This window comes from Gopherus evgoodei, chromosome 7 (genome assembly GCF_007399415.2).
Source record: "Gopherus evgoodei ecotype Sinaloan lineage chromosome 7, rGopEvg1_v1.p, whole genome shotgun sequence".
NCBI lineage: Eukaryota > Metazoa > Chordata > Testudines > Testudinidae > Gopherus > Gopherus evgoodei.
Window position 1 is genome coordinate 88,461,013 of NC_044328.1, and position 15,607 is coordinate 88,476,619.

A 15,607-nucleotide genomic window follows, 5' to 3' on the forward strand; every position below is an offset into this window, starting at 1 on the left:
AGTTTTCTATAATATGAGGAAGCCTTGAGAAATTGTTGGAGCTTAATCTTACACTGCCTAAACTGTTGGCTGAATTTGACCAGACATCCCCTATTATGCTATATAACGGGTCAGCAACCTTTGATGCATAGTCGCCAGGTAAGCACCCTGGCAGGCTGGGCTGGTCTGTTTACCTGCCGCATCCGCAGGTTCAGCCAATCGTGGCTCCCACTGGCCGCAGTTCGCCGCTCCAGGCCAATGGGGGCAGTGGGAAACAGCGCGGGCTGAAGGATATGCTGGCCACCGCTTTCCACCGCCCCCATTGGCCTGGGATGGCGAACTGCGGCCAGTGGGAGCTGCTGATCTGTGGACGCAGCAGGTAAACAAACTGGCCCGGCTCACCAGAATGCTTACCCTGGAGGGCCGCATGCCAAAGGTTGCTGACCCCTCCTATATAAATTTGACCAGAGTGTCTCTATAGTGCTATATATATTTCTGCAGTTTGCAGGGGAAACTCTCCACAAAGATTTCCAAGGTAGGTACTCCACACTTTCTGAATAATCAAGCTTCTTAAATGTGTCTCAAACTGGACATCCAGAAATGGAGGCACTGAAAACCTCCACTCCGTTTTAAAAAAAAGTAGGCAACAATTTTTTATACCTTGGGTAAGGGAGGAAGGAGCAAGTTATTCCAGGGCTAGTCAAGAGCTAATTCTCCACCACAGTTGTTTACATTGATTATGCTGGTGAGGATACACATCTGTTAGCCTTTCCTCCTTCCACCTGTTCTGGAAAATGAGCCAGGTTTGAACCTCTATTCCAAACATGCCTCTTCTGCCATGAGCTACCCCTATACTGTAAATGACCTTTACTGCTGGCATAAAGAGGGACAAGGTTTATTTGATTCCTGATGCACAAGGAGATGGCAACCACACTTCGCTCTTTTCTGGAGCACAGTTTGGCCTGCCTATATCAACTGCTAAACATTGTTTGGCCATAGTTATATCAGATATGGCTCCTCCTTAAAAAGAGTCCAACTGCTTATTTTCGAGGACTCCACAGCTTCTTTTTGAAGCTCACAAACAAGGATTCAACATGACCCCTTTAGCAACTGGGATTTATTCTAAGATTAAATGGCCAATTAAAAAAATATTTGCATACAACTTTCTGCTTGCTTCTGAGGGGGTAATATATTTCAATTACACTACATATAAAATTTGATTCTAGGCAGGAGGCTTTTGTTACAGTTTAATGCTCCTTATTACTCCATTATCACAGCCTCATGCTGTCCTGAGGCTGACCCGGGCTGAAGAGGCAATAAATATAATACATTTTAATGTAGCATCTTTCATCCAAACCTCCCTCTCCCTCACACACACTACCCAAAGGAAAAGAAGGCTTGAACACTAAAGCATAGTGGCTGCTGTTGCTTGATGTGGTTTCCATTATATACAGCATTTACAGTTTGATTCAATGGCTCTCAGCACCCCCACTGTACAAATTGTTCCAGCAGCCTTGCACTAAAGGGATAAAGATACGAACACAAAATTACTTTCTGTACTCTAAATAATAATATGGTAATTTGTAGTTACACAGCAGACAGTACTCAATTAAAAAATAAGATTGCATTGTACTGCAGCCATTAACAATACACAAAATGTTATACACAAACACAGAGGTGTTCTCATTTTCTGCAGACGGACTTGTAAGTGCAATCAAACTGTTAGACTATTTATCAAGCTCTGTACCTCAGAATATTCTTTAAAACCATATTAAAAATACTGCACATCTGCAGTATACAATACTAAAACAGTAATGAAGTTATTTCTTATCCATATTTCTTCAAATATGTGAATGTCATCTTCTACACTAAAGGCTAAAATCATACCAAGATGTTAGTCTTTAAAAGGGACATTACACATTTAAGTTTTAATACACATTGTTTTCATAAAACTTTACATTTTGGGTAAAATGTAAGGTCACACAATTGGGCACAAAAATCAAGCGAATACAGTTGTGTCCAAACAAACATCTATCAAGGTTCTTATACTGGTGCTAATCACCCTAGTACCCAAGCATCTTCAGCATTTGAAACTTAAATATTTCAAACAGTTTAGGACATGACAGTAAATAAGACACATTCAAAATTCTTTCACTTATAATAATCTACATTCAATAAAATGCATTAAATATTCATTAAATCATTTTAACCTTTTCTATTTTCAATAAGTGTTCAAATGTTATGAGACTGACTTAAAAATTATGAGATTTAAAAATAAAAATAAATGGTGGGCTCTTTTCATTTGCTTTATGGGTTTTGAGCCTTTAGGGATTGTGTTTTCAAGCTTTTCTTCATAACCACAAAGGCTGGAAACTTACTTTTTTAAATGAAAGCTGAGATTCACACATAACCACAAAACCGGGGTTGTACGAAAAACACTATATATCACAAGACCCAGGATACAACTGCAAGAGTTGGCAACACTGAATATTTCTCCTCTCTCCCCTCAGCACTTCCATTTGCTTAGTTTCTCTCTCCCCTTCCATCTCATTTCTCCTTTAGTGTTTAGTGTTTCCCTGCAGGTCCATAGCATTCAGTATCATTCCCTCCCTGAAATTTTCTTTAACATTTGTCCTTGATCTTGTCTATCCAGGAGACTTGATAGCAATGGGAGAATGAGTTAAAATATGTCACAAGAGTCAATAAACTTAAAGCTGAGCAACTGAGAGAGAAACAAATTTTTATACTGCTCAAAACTCTTAATTTATTTGTTAATATCCATTTAATTCCAGTGAGTAATCAACATTTTGGAAAAAAATATTCATCTTTGTGAAAGATTCCGCACCTCACCCCTTCAACCGATGTGCAAAATCTCACAATACACATCCTCCAAAACTGACAAATAGTCCTCCAGTAAAGCCAAGCATGTCCAGATTTGACATTCCTGATATCTCCAAGACTAAAATAAGCAGAAATAATATTTTTACTTACAAATAAAAAACACACCTGTTTTTCAGGCCTTCTGGACACTTAAAAGTATGAAATAGCAAAAAGTCAATTTCTCCCCCAGTCCTTTGCAATTCATCTCTGAAAACTGACTATGGAAGAGTAACACCTTCCCCTCAACAGATTTGCTCCACAAATGCATCCAGAGACACAGCTTGTTTTAGTGACAAAAGGGCTAGATTTACAAAGGTATATTTAGGTGACTAAAAGGTGCATGTAGGTGAGTGCACTTTTGAAAACCCCAGCAGGAACCTATCAAAATCTTTAGCCACCTACATTTGTAAATGGAGCAACTTTAGACTGCTTTTGGCATTCACAGAGCAGGTGCATAGGGTAGACCATCGTGTTTGGGCTCATGAAACAAGCGCTGAATGGTAGGATCATATCATTATGCAAGTGTGGGATGATGAGCAGTGGCTACAGAACTTTCGGATGCAGAAAGCCACCTTTGTGGATCTGTGTGCGGAGCTCACCCCAGATCTGTGGCACAAGGCACCAGAATGAGAGCTCCCCCCCTCAGTGGAGAAGCATGTAGCAATTGCTGTGTGGAAGCTGGCAACTCCAGACTGCTACCGGTTGGTCATGAATGAATTTGGAGTGGGGAAATCGACCATTGGGGCTGCATTAATACAAGTTTGCAGGGCAATAAATTACATCCTGCTATGAAAAACTGCAACGCTCGGAAATGTGCGTGAAATAGTGGACAGCTTTGCAGAAATGGGTTTCCCTAACAGTGGAAGGGTGATAGATGGCACATTCCAATTTTGGCACCAGACCACCTTGCAATGTACATCAACAGGAAGGGGTATTTCTCCATGGTGTTGCAGGCACTTGTGGATCACTGTGGGCATTTCACTGACGTCAACGTTGAGTGCGGGGAAGGTGCACAATGCATGCATCTTCAGCAACACTGGCCTGTACAGAAAACTGCAAACAGGGACTTTCCTTACTAACCAGAAGATTACAGTGGAGGGTGTTGAAATCCCAATAGTGCTCCTAGGGGACTCTGCGTACCCCTTACAGCCATGGCTCACGAAACCTTACACGGGACACCTGGACAGCAGTAATGAGTGGTTCAACAATAGGCTCAGTAGGTGCCAGATGACAGTTGAAAGTGCCTTTTGCTTCAATGTTACATTATATGTCATTTTCCTAGGGGGCAATGGTGACATTTGGGGCCTTATATATTCCCGTACTAAAGTGATTAAAATGCCTGTACATGTATTGACAGTGCCTGCAATCTCACCTTGTAGAAAAAAAATAAAGATGATTTACCATTATAAAAGTTTGCTTTTATTGCACATGAAAAAGCACACACAAACATAGAGATGCTTGGTGGTAAAGGATGAACCAGGAAATGGAAATTTTAAAAATTCCCAGGGTTTCTAAGGGGGAGGGGCGGATGGTTGTTTACCTGTCTGCAGGACAATGGAGTTCAAACTGCTAACCAGAGCAGTCAGAATGGGCATTCTGGGACACCTCCTGGAGGCCAATTATAGTGATGAAAAGAAACGTGGTGTCTACACTTCCTCTTTGTCGACAGAAAAGTAGAGGAAAAAGACGTAAATCTCTTGTGAGGCAGGATGTATTTTGTCACCAAAACCAGGCATTTTCCCCGACAAAAGTCACCTTGCAGTGTGTATGCAATCACTGTTTGGATCAACAAACGGCAGTTTTGGTGACAGGGCCTGTCATCACTGACTGACCAGTGTCTTTCCCTCTCAGACAGTTTCTTGCTGAGAAACACGACAGGATAGAAGTTGTGATCTGTTGCTTCCTGCATGAGCACTGCTCCTATACCACGCTCAGATGCATCTGTGGTTACTAGGAATGGTTTGTCAAAATCCGGGGCCCTGAGCACAGGGTCAGACATGAGCATCACCTTAAGCTGGGTAAAGGCCTTTTGACACTCATCAGTCAACTTAACTGCATTTGGCTGGGTCTTTTTGGTCAGGTCGGTCAGTGGGGCAGCAATTTGGCTGTAGTGTGGTACAAATCGCCTGTAGTATCCGGCCAAGCCTAAGAAGGATTGGACCTGCTTCTTGGACCGTGGGACAGGCCACTTTTGGATAGCATCCACCTTGGCCTGTAGGGGGTTTATGGTTCCTCGACCCACCTGGTGCCCCAGGTAAGTCACTCTGTTTTGGCCTATTTGACACTTTTTGGCCTTAACAGTTAGTCCTGCCTGCCTGATGCGCTCAAAGACCTTTTCCAGGTGTAGTAGGTGTTCGGGCCAGGAGTCTGAAAAAATGGCCACATCATCGAGGTAGGCAACTGCAAATTCTCCCAGTCCAGCTAGTAGACCATCTACCAGCCTCTGGAAGGTGGCGGGTGCATTTCGAAGGCCGAAAGGAAGGACATTGAATTCATACACCCCCGCATGGGTGACGAATGCTGACCTCTCCTTGGCAGGTTCATCTAGCGGTACTTGCCAGTACCCCTTGGTTAAGTCTATTGTAGAGATGAACTGGGCACGTCCCAACTTCTCCAATAGCTCATCAGTGCGTGGCATTGGATAGTTGTCCGGACGAGTTACCGCATTTAGCTTACGGTAGTCCACGCAAAAGCGTATTTCCCCATCTGGTTTGGGTACCAGAACCATGGAGATGCCCATGCACTGGTAGATGAGCGGATTATACCCATCTGTAGCATGTTCTGGATCTCCCGTTCTATAGCAGCTTGGGCATGAGGAGACACCCGGTAGGGTGGGGTTCTGATTGGGTGAGCATTACCTGTATCAATGGAGTGGTATGCCCGTTCAGTCCGTCCTGGGGTGGCTGAGAACAATGGGGCGAAGCTAGTGCACAGCTCCTTGATTTGTCGCCGCTGCAGACGTTCCAGGGTGGTTGAGAGGTTCACCTCTTCCACGCCACCGTCTTTTTTTCCCGTCGTAGTAGACACCGTCAGGCCACTCAGCATCATCTCCCTGGACTGTAAAACTGACAAACCTGTAAGTCTCTGGAATAAAAAGGCTTGAGAGAATTAACATGGTACACTTTAGGCTTTAGTGAGGAATTGGGAAATGCTATGAGGTAGTTTACAGTTCCCAGGCGCTCTTGGACCGTGAATGGCCCTTCCCATGATGCTTCCATCTTATGGGCCTGTTGCGCCTTCAAGACCATAACCTGGTCTCCTACCTTGAAGGAACGTTCTCTGGCATGTCTGTCATACCAGGCCTTTTGCTCTTCTTGAGCATCCTTTAGGTTCTCTCTAGCAAGGGCTAAAGAGTGTCGGAGGGTGCTTTGTAGGTTGCTTACAAGTCCAGAATGTTAGTTCCTGGAGAAGGCGTAAACCCCTCCCATTGCTGCTTCACCAACTGTAATGGTCCCTTAACCTCGTGACCATACACAAGTTCAAATGGTGAAAACCCTAAACTGGGACGTGGTACAGACCTGTAGGCAAACAGTACTGCTGCAACACTAGGTCCCAATTATTGGAGAATTCGTTGATGAATTTTCGTATCATGGTCCCCAAAGTTCCATTGAACCTTTCCACCAGGCCATTGGTTTGATGGTGGTACGGGGTGGCAACCAAGTGATTCACCCCATGAGTTTTCCACAGTTTTTCCATGGTCCCTGCCAGGAAATTAGACCTTGAATCTGTAAGGATGTCGGAGGGCCAACCTACCCTGGCAAAGATGTCTGTTAGGGCCAGGCACACAGTGTTAGCCCTGGTGTTGCCTAGAGCTACTGCTTCTGGCCATCGGGTAGCAAAGTTCACTAAAGTCAGTACGTACTGCTTTCCTCTGGGCATCTTTTTGGGAAAGGGCCCAGAATATCCACAGCTACTCGCTGAAATGGGACCTCAATTATGGGGAGTGGCTGGAGAGGGGCCTTGACCTGGTCTTGAGGGTTTCCCACTCTTTGGCCTACCTCACAAGACCGGACATACTTGGCAACATCCTTGCCCATCCCCTCCCAGTGGAAGGACTTCCCCAACCGGTCCTTGGTTCCATTCACCCCAGCATGGCCACTGGGATGATCATGGGCTAAGCTTAAGAGCTTCCCCCGGTACTTAGTTGGAACCACCAACTGTTTTTTGCGGCTGCCATTCTTCCCGGTGTCCACCAGAAAGAATTTCCTTGTATAAAAGTCCTTGGTCTATAACAACCGGGATCGATTAGAAGAGCTGAGAGGCGGTGGGGTGCTCCGTGCCGCCGCCCAAGCTTTCTGAAGGCTGTCATCCGCTTCCTGCTCAGCCTGGAACTGTTCCCTTGAGGCTGGGGTCACCAGTTCTTCCTCAGACTGTGGACTTGGGCTTGGTCCCTCTGGAAGCGATGTAGGTGAGGGGTTGTTTCCGTTGCTGGTGAACCGCTCTCCGCTGGTGCACCTGAGGGTATTTCAGGCTCTGGCTGAGCCTTTTGGGTATGGCTGTCTTTTGCTTCTGCCAGTTCTGGCTCGCTGGCGCCCACTGGCGTTGAGTTTGAAGATGTGGTTGCACTTGCTGGTGCTGGTTGCTGCTCCAGTTCCGGGCCTGGAGATGCTGTGGCTGTTTCAGTGGTAGGCATGGAATCCGGGTCCACTACCTCTGTCTGGGTCTCTGGTAACACAGACGGGGCGTCTGTGGACGGCTCAGGAACAGGAATGGGTCTGGAAGCTTGCCTGGTTTGGCTACGTGTAACCATTCCCCCTCTCTTGGCCCGCCTCACCTGGTTGGCCAAGTCTTCCCCCAGTAGCATGGGGATAGGATAATTGTCATAGACTGCAAAAGTCCACATTCCTGACCAGCCTTTGTACTGGACAGGCAGTTGAGCTGTAGGCAAGTCTACAGCTGTGACATGAAGGGGTAAATTGTAACTTTGGCCTTTGGGTTGATGAATTTGGGGTCTACGAAGGATTGGTGGATAGCTGACACTTGTGCCCCCGTGTCTCTCCACGCAGTAACCTTCTTTCCGCCCACTCTCAAATTTTCCCTTCGCTCCAAGGGTATTTGAGAGGCATCTGGGCCTGGGGATCTTTGGTGTGATGGTGGTGTAATGAATTGCACTCGCATGGTGTTCTTGGGACAGTTGGCCTTGATATGTACCATGTCATTACACTTAAAGCATCTTCCATCTGATGGGTCACTGGGCCGAGGTGAGTTACTGGAGACTGGTGAGGTGGAAGGGTAGGGTGTCTGTGGCTTTACTTGGGTGGTATGTGGGGTCTTTGGCTGTCCTCGGTTGTAGGGTTTATGGTCTGTGTGCCCCCTGGGGTAATCGTTCCCCTTGACAGTAGCTTTCTTGCTTTCTGCCAGTTCCATCCATTTGGCTCCAATCTCCCCCGCCTCAGCGAGATCTTTGGGTTTTCCATCTGTATGTACCGTGTGATGTCTTCAGGAACACCATCAAGAACTGCTCCATTTGTATGAGGAGGTGCAGTTCTTCCAAGGTTTGAACGTTGTTCCTGTTATCCAGGCCTCATAGTTTTTTGCAATGTAGTAGGCGTGTTTGGGAAATGACACCTCTGGTTTCCACTTTTGGGTTCTGAAGCGCCAACGGGCATGATCTGGGGTTATCCCCATTCTGTATCTGGCCTTGGTTTGGAAAAGTTTATAGTCATTCATTTGCTGCTTAGGCATTTCGGCTGCCACCTCTGCTAAAGGTCCACTGAGTTGTGGCCTTAATTCTACCATGTACTGGTCTTCGGGGATGCTGTACCCAAGACAGGCTCTTTCAAAATTTTCCAAGAAGGCCTCGGTGTCATCACCTGCCTTGTAGGTGGGAAATTTCCTGTGCTGTGGAGCAATAATTGGCGCCGGGTTGTTAGGGTTGGCTGGCATATGCAGCCCAGCTTTTGCCAACTCCAGTTCATGTTTTCTCTGTTTTTCCTTCTCTTCATTCTCTTTTTGGTGTTTTTCCATTTCTTTTTGGTGTTTTTCCATGTCTCGGCGGTGGGCCAACTCTTCTTCTGCTTGTTTCCTTCGGTAGGCCACCTCTTCCTCTTCTAGTTTTCTTTTGTGTGCTGCCTCTTTGGCTGCCTGTTCTCTTTGGAAGGCTGCCAGTTTGATGCTTTCTTCCTTTTCTTTCATCTCCATCTCTTTTTGTTTTATTTCCAGTTGTCGCCTGTGTTCAGCTTCTCTGACTTGTCCTTCGGCCTCAATTTTTGCCTTAGAAGTCATGGTTCCTGTTTTCTTGGGTTGGGGTGCCCTCCGGTGTTTATCTTCTGAACTGCAGGCTCTGTTGCCTCCTGGAGTCTGCCTAGCAACAGTGCCTTTAGCTAATCTTCAATGTTAAGTAAACCTGAAAAACCACTTTATTTGCATATATAAGGTGCTATTTGCACTTTATTTGCATATATAAGGTGCTATTAAGAGTCTTTTGTCACACAATAGCACTCAATGGGAGTGCTATTGTGTGACAAAAGCTCTTAATAGCACCTTAATGATTTCTTGCTTAACATGCAAGCCACAAACTGCCAGAGAGAGCAGAAAAAAAAATTCTCTCTGGTTCCCTTTTAAAACCAAACTGTTTCTCTCTGCTAAAAAGCCTTTAGCAGAGAAGAGAAAAATATAATATTCCTACTGGCTTCTGGATTCTGTCTATATCCCAACCGCTGCTACACCATGTCATAACCTTAGTCCCAGATTTGGACCTTAGCATCCAAAATATGGGGGTTAGCATGAAAACCTCCAAGCTTAGTTACCAGCTTGGACCTGGTACTTGCTGCCACCACCCAAAAAATTAGAGTGTTTTGGGGCACTCTGGTCCCCCGGAAAAACCTTCCCTGGGGACCCCAAGACCCAAATCCCTTGAGTCTCACAACAAAGGGAAATAATCCTTTTTCCCTTCCCCCCTCCAGGTGCTCCTGGAGAGAGACACAGACACAAGCTCTGTGAATCCAAACAGAGTGACTCCCCCTCTCCGTTCCAGTCCTGGAAACAAAAGCACTTTCCTCTTCACCCAGAGGGAATGCAAAATCAGGCTAGCAAATCCAACACACACAGATCTCCCCCCTGATTTCTTCCTCCCACCAATTCCCTGGCGAGTACAGACTCAATTTCCCTGAAGTAAAGAAAAACTCCAACAGGTCTTAAAAGAAAGCTTTATATAAAAAAGAAAGAAAAAATACATACAAATGGTCTCTCTGTATTAAGGTGACAAAATACAGGGTCGATTGCTTAAAAGAATATTGAATAAACAGCCTTATTCAAAAAGAATACAAATCAAAGCACTCCAGCACTTATATTCATGCAAATACCAAAGAAAAGAAACCATATAACTTACTATCTGATCTCTTTGTCCTTACTTTAGAAACAGAAGACTAGAAAGTAGAAACTACTTCTCCAAAGCTCAGAGAAAGCAGGCAGCCAGAAAACAAAGACCTCAGACACAAAATTCCCTCCACCCAAAGTTGAAAAAATCCGGTTTCCTGATTGGTCCTCTGGTCAGGTGCTTCAGGTGAAAGAGACATTAACCCTTAGCTATCTGTTTATGACAGGGCCAAAGGATAAGCAGGCATCCAAAAACATGCTTTATGCTTCACATCTAAATAGGATTTTAAAATAAAGGCTTTGAAACAACTGGAAGCGATAAATTAATATTTCCTTGAGGCACACAAATTCAAGTGTTCCAGCACAATACAACAAATCATTAACACACCTCAAAAAAAACTGAAGATGGAACACCTTTCTCCAACAACATAGGAAACATCACTACATACCCCATATCCTGTGGGGCATGGGAGGAACCCTACTGAAGTCAATAGGTCTCTGGTTCAGGCGCAGGGGTCCTCTATATGGTACCAGAACATGGCCCAAGTTGAGTGCATTGAAAAGGCAAAACTATTTTAAACAACCAGCACACCCTGTTTTTAGCTCAGCCTATTTTCATGGAGAATCTGAGCTAGAAAGAATAAAGAAGCTGGGAAAGAGAATGAGAGCAGGGGGAAAGGGATGAGACACCATAATCAATAGTGTAAAGGGCAACAAAATCTGTATCAATTTACTTTAAAATAAAAAAAAATGTCACAACAATACCTCGCTCTTATATAGTGCTTTTCACCAGTAGATCTCAAGTTATTTCAGTACCTCTTCTTCCCTCCTTCTTCATGAACAAACTGTTCTGTAAGGTAGTGGGCTATGCATTCAAAACATTTTCAGTAATTAGTAAAGTAACTCAAGGAATATTCTTAAACTGTAGTTTTCTTATTTACCCTGCCCAGCATTTAGAAGGCATGCTTGCCACCATTCAAATGGTTTTTAAACCCAAAACCTCACACTTAAAATTTGGGACAGCCCTATAAAATAAAGGGTAATCTTGTTTTTCTGAGAAAAAATTACAAGGCAGATTTTATTCTCAAGTGCTCCATATTCATGTGACATATGATTTGTCCTGCTCTGTTGATCACATAGGACAGTAATCACCAAAGAAAAGGACGTGGAGTTACTGCAGCACTATGCTAGAATATTTCAGTGCCTCTGATTTTTGCAGCTAAGGCCTAGGACAGGCTTTCGTGGGTAAGCTAGCACTTAAAAAAAATCACAATAAAAGATGCATCTTAGATATCTAGATAGATATACAAAGTGTAGGGGGTGCCAACTGTTTTCTGACATTTGCAGGGGGAAATGACCATAAGGTGTAACATGTCCAACTCTTTCTAGGGGTATCTTTCTTAGAGGTACCTGTACCTAGGGCTTGTTGTGGGTATCTCTCTCCTCCTAAAGGTCTTATAAAGAAAGGGTTTAAGCTACTCAGTACCCCAAATTCACATGCATCAGGGATGGAAGCATCCCCTGCTCCAAGTTCTAAAGATCACAGCAACTGAAGCATTCCATTCTGATGCTGCTATAACCTTACAGTGCCCAATCCTATTCTGAAAAGATCTACCTTTTTCCCCCTCAACAGAGCAGGAGAAAGCTCTCTTTACAACCTGGAAGATGGGGAGAGGAAACATGGAAAGAAAGAAATATCAGCACAAAAAACTTATTTTTCTTTTTGTTTCATTTTTGAAGATCAAGATTTGTCTGAAATTGCACAGTTGTCTCCTACATTTTAAAGAATGTAGTTTATGAAGTTGGCCATGCTTTCAAGATGGCAAACATTCCAAGAAGCAGGGGCAGCTCCAGGCACCAGCACGCTAAGCACGTGCCTGGGGCGGCAGGCCACAGGGGGCGCTCTGTCAGTCGCCACGAGGGTGGCAGGGCAGGTTGCCTTTGGCGGCTTGCCTGCAGACAATCCGCTGGTCCTGTGGCTTCGATGGACCTCCCACAGGCATGCCACTGAATCCGCAGGACCGGGGATCTCCCGCAGGCAAGCGGCCGAAGGCAGCCTGTCTGCAGTGCTTGGGGCAGCAAAATACCTAGAGCCACCCCTGCCAAGAAGTGGTGCATTTTAAATATGCAACACTCATAGAAATATACATTCTCAAAGCAAGGTACAAACTCATACTAATCTATCACTACAATACCTCTGGGAGGCAAGTATAGTACACAAGCTGAACCACTTATTCTCACTATAGGCCAGCCAGCATTAATTTTATGCAATAGGTTTAAGAGTTGAACATCGTTTCCACATTCTCATTGTTTTGTTTTTCCAAGCTAGTTAAAAAGATTTATTTTTTTTAAATCATGTCATAGCAGAAGCTCCCTTTAGGTTCAGAATTCTGATTTCAGCCACACCAATGATTAACAATTAAATTTGAGCTATATCACAGTACATCAGTGTGCACTAAGGAACTTTCAGTGCACAGCAGCAGGGTCCACATGGTCAGTTAGTGTGCAGCAGGCTATCGCGCTGTAGATGTAGACCCCAACTTCAAGCACATTAAGTGCTTGCGTAAACATGCCCTTATGATTTTTCTTCCCTTTATTAAGAAAAGCATGAACAAGTCAATCTGAAGCTTCACTGATGCAGGGTTTTTATCTGCTATACACCTGACAGTAAAGTATATGACAAAAGATAACAGATCAGTGCCCCTCTTTACATTCCCTTCTCAGTGAGAGCATCTATCTATTCTTAGATAGTGTCACTTGATATTTTATATTTTGCAGAAGCAACAAAGATTAGAAAAATATGAAAGATACATAGGGTGACCATACATCCCGTTTTGTCCGGGACAGTTCCTTTTTAAAGCCCTTTTTTAAGCACACACCACTTAAGAAGCAGTCCTGTGATATATAAATGGTTCTGCTACATGACAATGCATAACAAAAGCTCTGTTTTACTGTGGCATAGTAAATGCATCAAAATGCATCCAAAGAGACTACGAGCATTAAACAGTCTATCTGCCACAAAAATACCTCAAACGCTATGCAGAAACCAGAGCAGAAAAGATTCCAACATCATATTGAGGAAAAATGTTTTTTGTGAAGCTGTAAAAATAGAGAAGCGTGACAGAAAAGAAAACAGAGGCTCAACCTAAAACATACATACTAAAGAACCTAATGCTTCACAGGGAAATCAGAGCCCCCTGTGACATAGTAGAACAAGATCATTCTAAGAGATCAATAAAGTTCAGCAGGATGTTGAGGGGCACTGTGTTTCTGAAGGTGCACTCTTTTTGAATTAAGTCTAGATATCCAGAAGCATGTAACCTCTGAAGATCCCATTACCCCAAAGAACAACAGTATTAGCTCCAGAATTGCAGTGAAATTCAAAACACAAGACACGACATTGAAACACCTTAAAATTTCCCCTGCACTTTTGCTTGGATCAGGTAATCGCCACCTCCTATCCTGCATGGCAGGTTAGTATTGCTGTGTGCAGTGTATTATTCTCTGTTTCTCCCAAGAGCTGACTACTTTTCAGTAATGAATGGAATTCAGTGAAGCTAGGAAAAATCTATGATTGCAGAACTTAATTTTATGACCATCAGTGAAGCACGCCTGAAAATCAAAATTCCATGATGTAAACTTATTATGTCTGGGAATCAAGAAGGAATTACTTTTCATGAGCACCAATGCACTTGTTAGATACATTATTGGGAGCAGAAGGAAATAAATAGGAAGAAAGAGGTTATTTTTGTCACGTACACCTAGGCTGCATGACGACTATGAGTAGGTTAGTCTTCTCTACCAGATATGACTGGCTACAGAGCTTCCTTCCCAGAGACACACACCAGATGTGTTCATTATAAGATCCTTTCATTACTCCTGGGGGAATTTCTGCACCAGCACACATGCACAGAATTTGTTCCCCACAGATTTCTTTGTTTCCCTGCAGAAAAATGACTGTCTGACAGGGAAGCAAAGGGAATTGACAAAAGCAGTCATGCAACTCTCTCCAGCAGTATGTTTTGGGTGCCCAGGGCAGCCAACAGAGAGGTAAATCACTGTGGGGTGAGGGGAGACTGATGAAGGCCCAGGGGGTGGCTCCTACCCTGTACCAGGCTAGGCTGCTAGTCCAGGCTGGGCTGGGGAGGACTTCCCACCCCCAGATTTCTCCCCCAGCTGTAGGAAGCTCTGCAAAATCCTCAACCCCAAGCTTCTTGCACCCATTGCTCTTCAGCTGTACAGGGAACTTCTCCCTCATCCATCCAACCCCCAGGCATCCAGACCCCCTCATACCCAAACCATCCTGCTGAGTCCCACCCATCCCCGAACCCAGACTCTCCCCAATGAGCCCCTGCACCACCCCAATGAGCCACTCACACCCGGATTCCCCCCCGCCCCAAGTCCTAACCAGCTGCACCTGGATCCCATTCCCACTGAGTCCCCCACACCCAGCCTGTCCCTGTTGAGCTCTATCCCCCCCACACTCAGACTCCACCTGCTGAGCCCCAACCACTTTCATCTGGACCTTCCCTGCAGAGTCCCATTACCATTGCACTAGAACCCCCCAACAAGCACCTGTGCATCCAGAGCCCCCCAGCACCCGGATTCCCCCATTGAGCCACCTGCCCCCAGATTGTCCCACACAGAACCCTCTCAACCTGCACCTGGTTTCCCCCCACACACTAAGCCCCTCCACATTTGGATCCTGCCTTGTTGAGCCTGGCTGCCCACACCTGATGCACTTAGCATAGAGGGGCAGGGCTCTGTGGTGTTTCTGGGGCAGGCCCAGTCCTTGAGTTGTGTCAGCCTCACCACTGAATCCATATCCCAGGATAGGGGAGCTGCACAGTGATCTCCCTCCTCTGTACAGCCAGTGGCCTGTGCTCCCCAGTGCCATGCTGGAGCCTCCATATTTTTTGGACAAATAACATTTGCAGAATTTTAAAATATTGTACACAGAATTTTTAAATTTTTGGTGCAAAATGCCCTCAGGAGTAATTTAATGCACTGCCAGGAATGGTTGTTGTGATCTTTACCTTAGTGTATGTTACACACACACACACACACACCACCTAGCAGCTGAACAGTATAATACAGTTTAGCATTCCATTAGTATTCTCAGAAGTACCAGCATCAGATGTTGCAGTCATTGTTACACGTATGACACAAGCCAAAAGGAACTAACCATCTTATCCAGTACAGCAACTTCTAAGTCCCTGAAAATCCATCTCCCAAAAGAAGAGGGTAGCTACTAAAATTAAACATTTATACATCAGCATGTCCAGATGACTTGCACCCAAGAGTTTCAAAAGAGCTTGCTGAGGAACTCACTGAATTGTTAATGTTGGTTTTCAGTAAGTCTTGGAACATGGGGAAATTCCAGGAGACTTCAAAAAGAGGTAATGTTGTGCCAATATTTAAAAAGGGTAAA

The 15,607-nt window shown here is 44.7% G+C and overlaps 1 protein-coding gene across 5 annotated transcripts in view; it reads right to left on the reverse strand.

The window, feature by feature from the left end:
• The window catches only part of PFKFB4 (6-phosphofructo-2-kinase/fructose-2,6-biphosphatase 4), a 116,857-nt gene that overhangs the window by 60,375 nt on the left and 40,875 nt on the right, over positions 1-15,607 (reverse strand). The gene's annotated exons all lie outside the window — the stretch shown is intronic.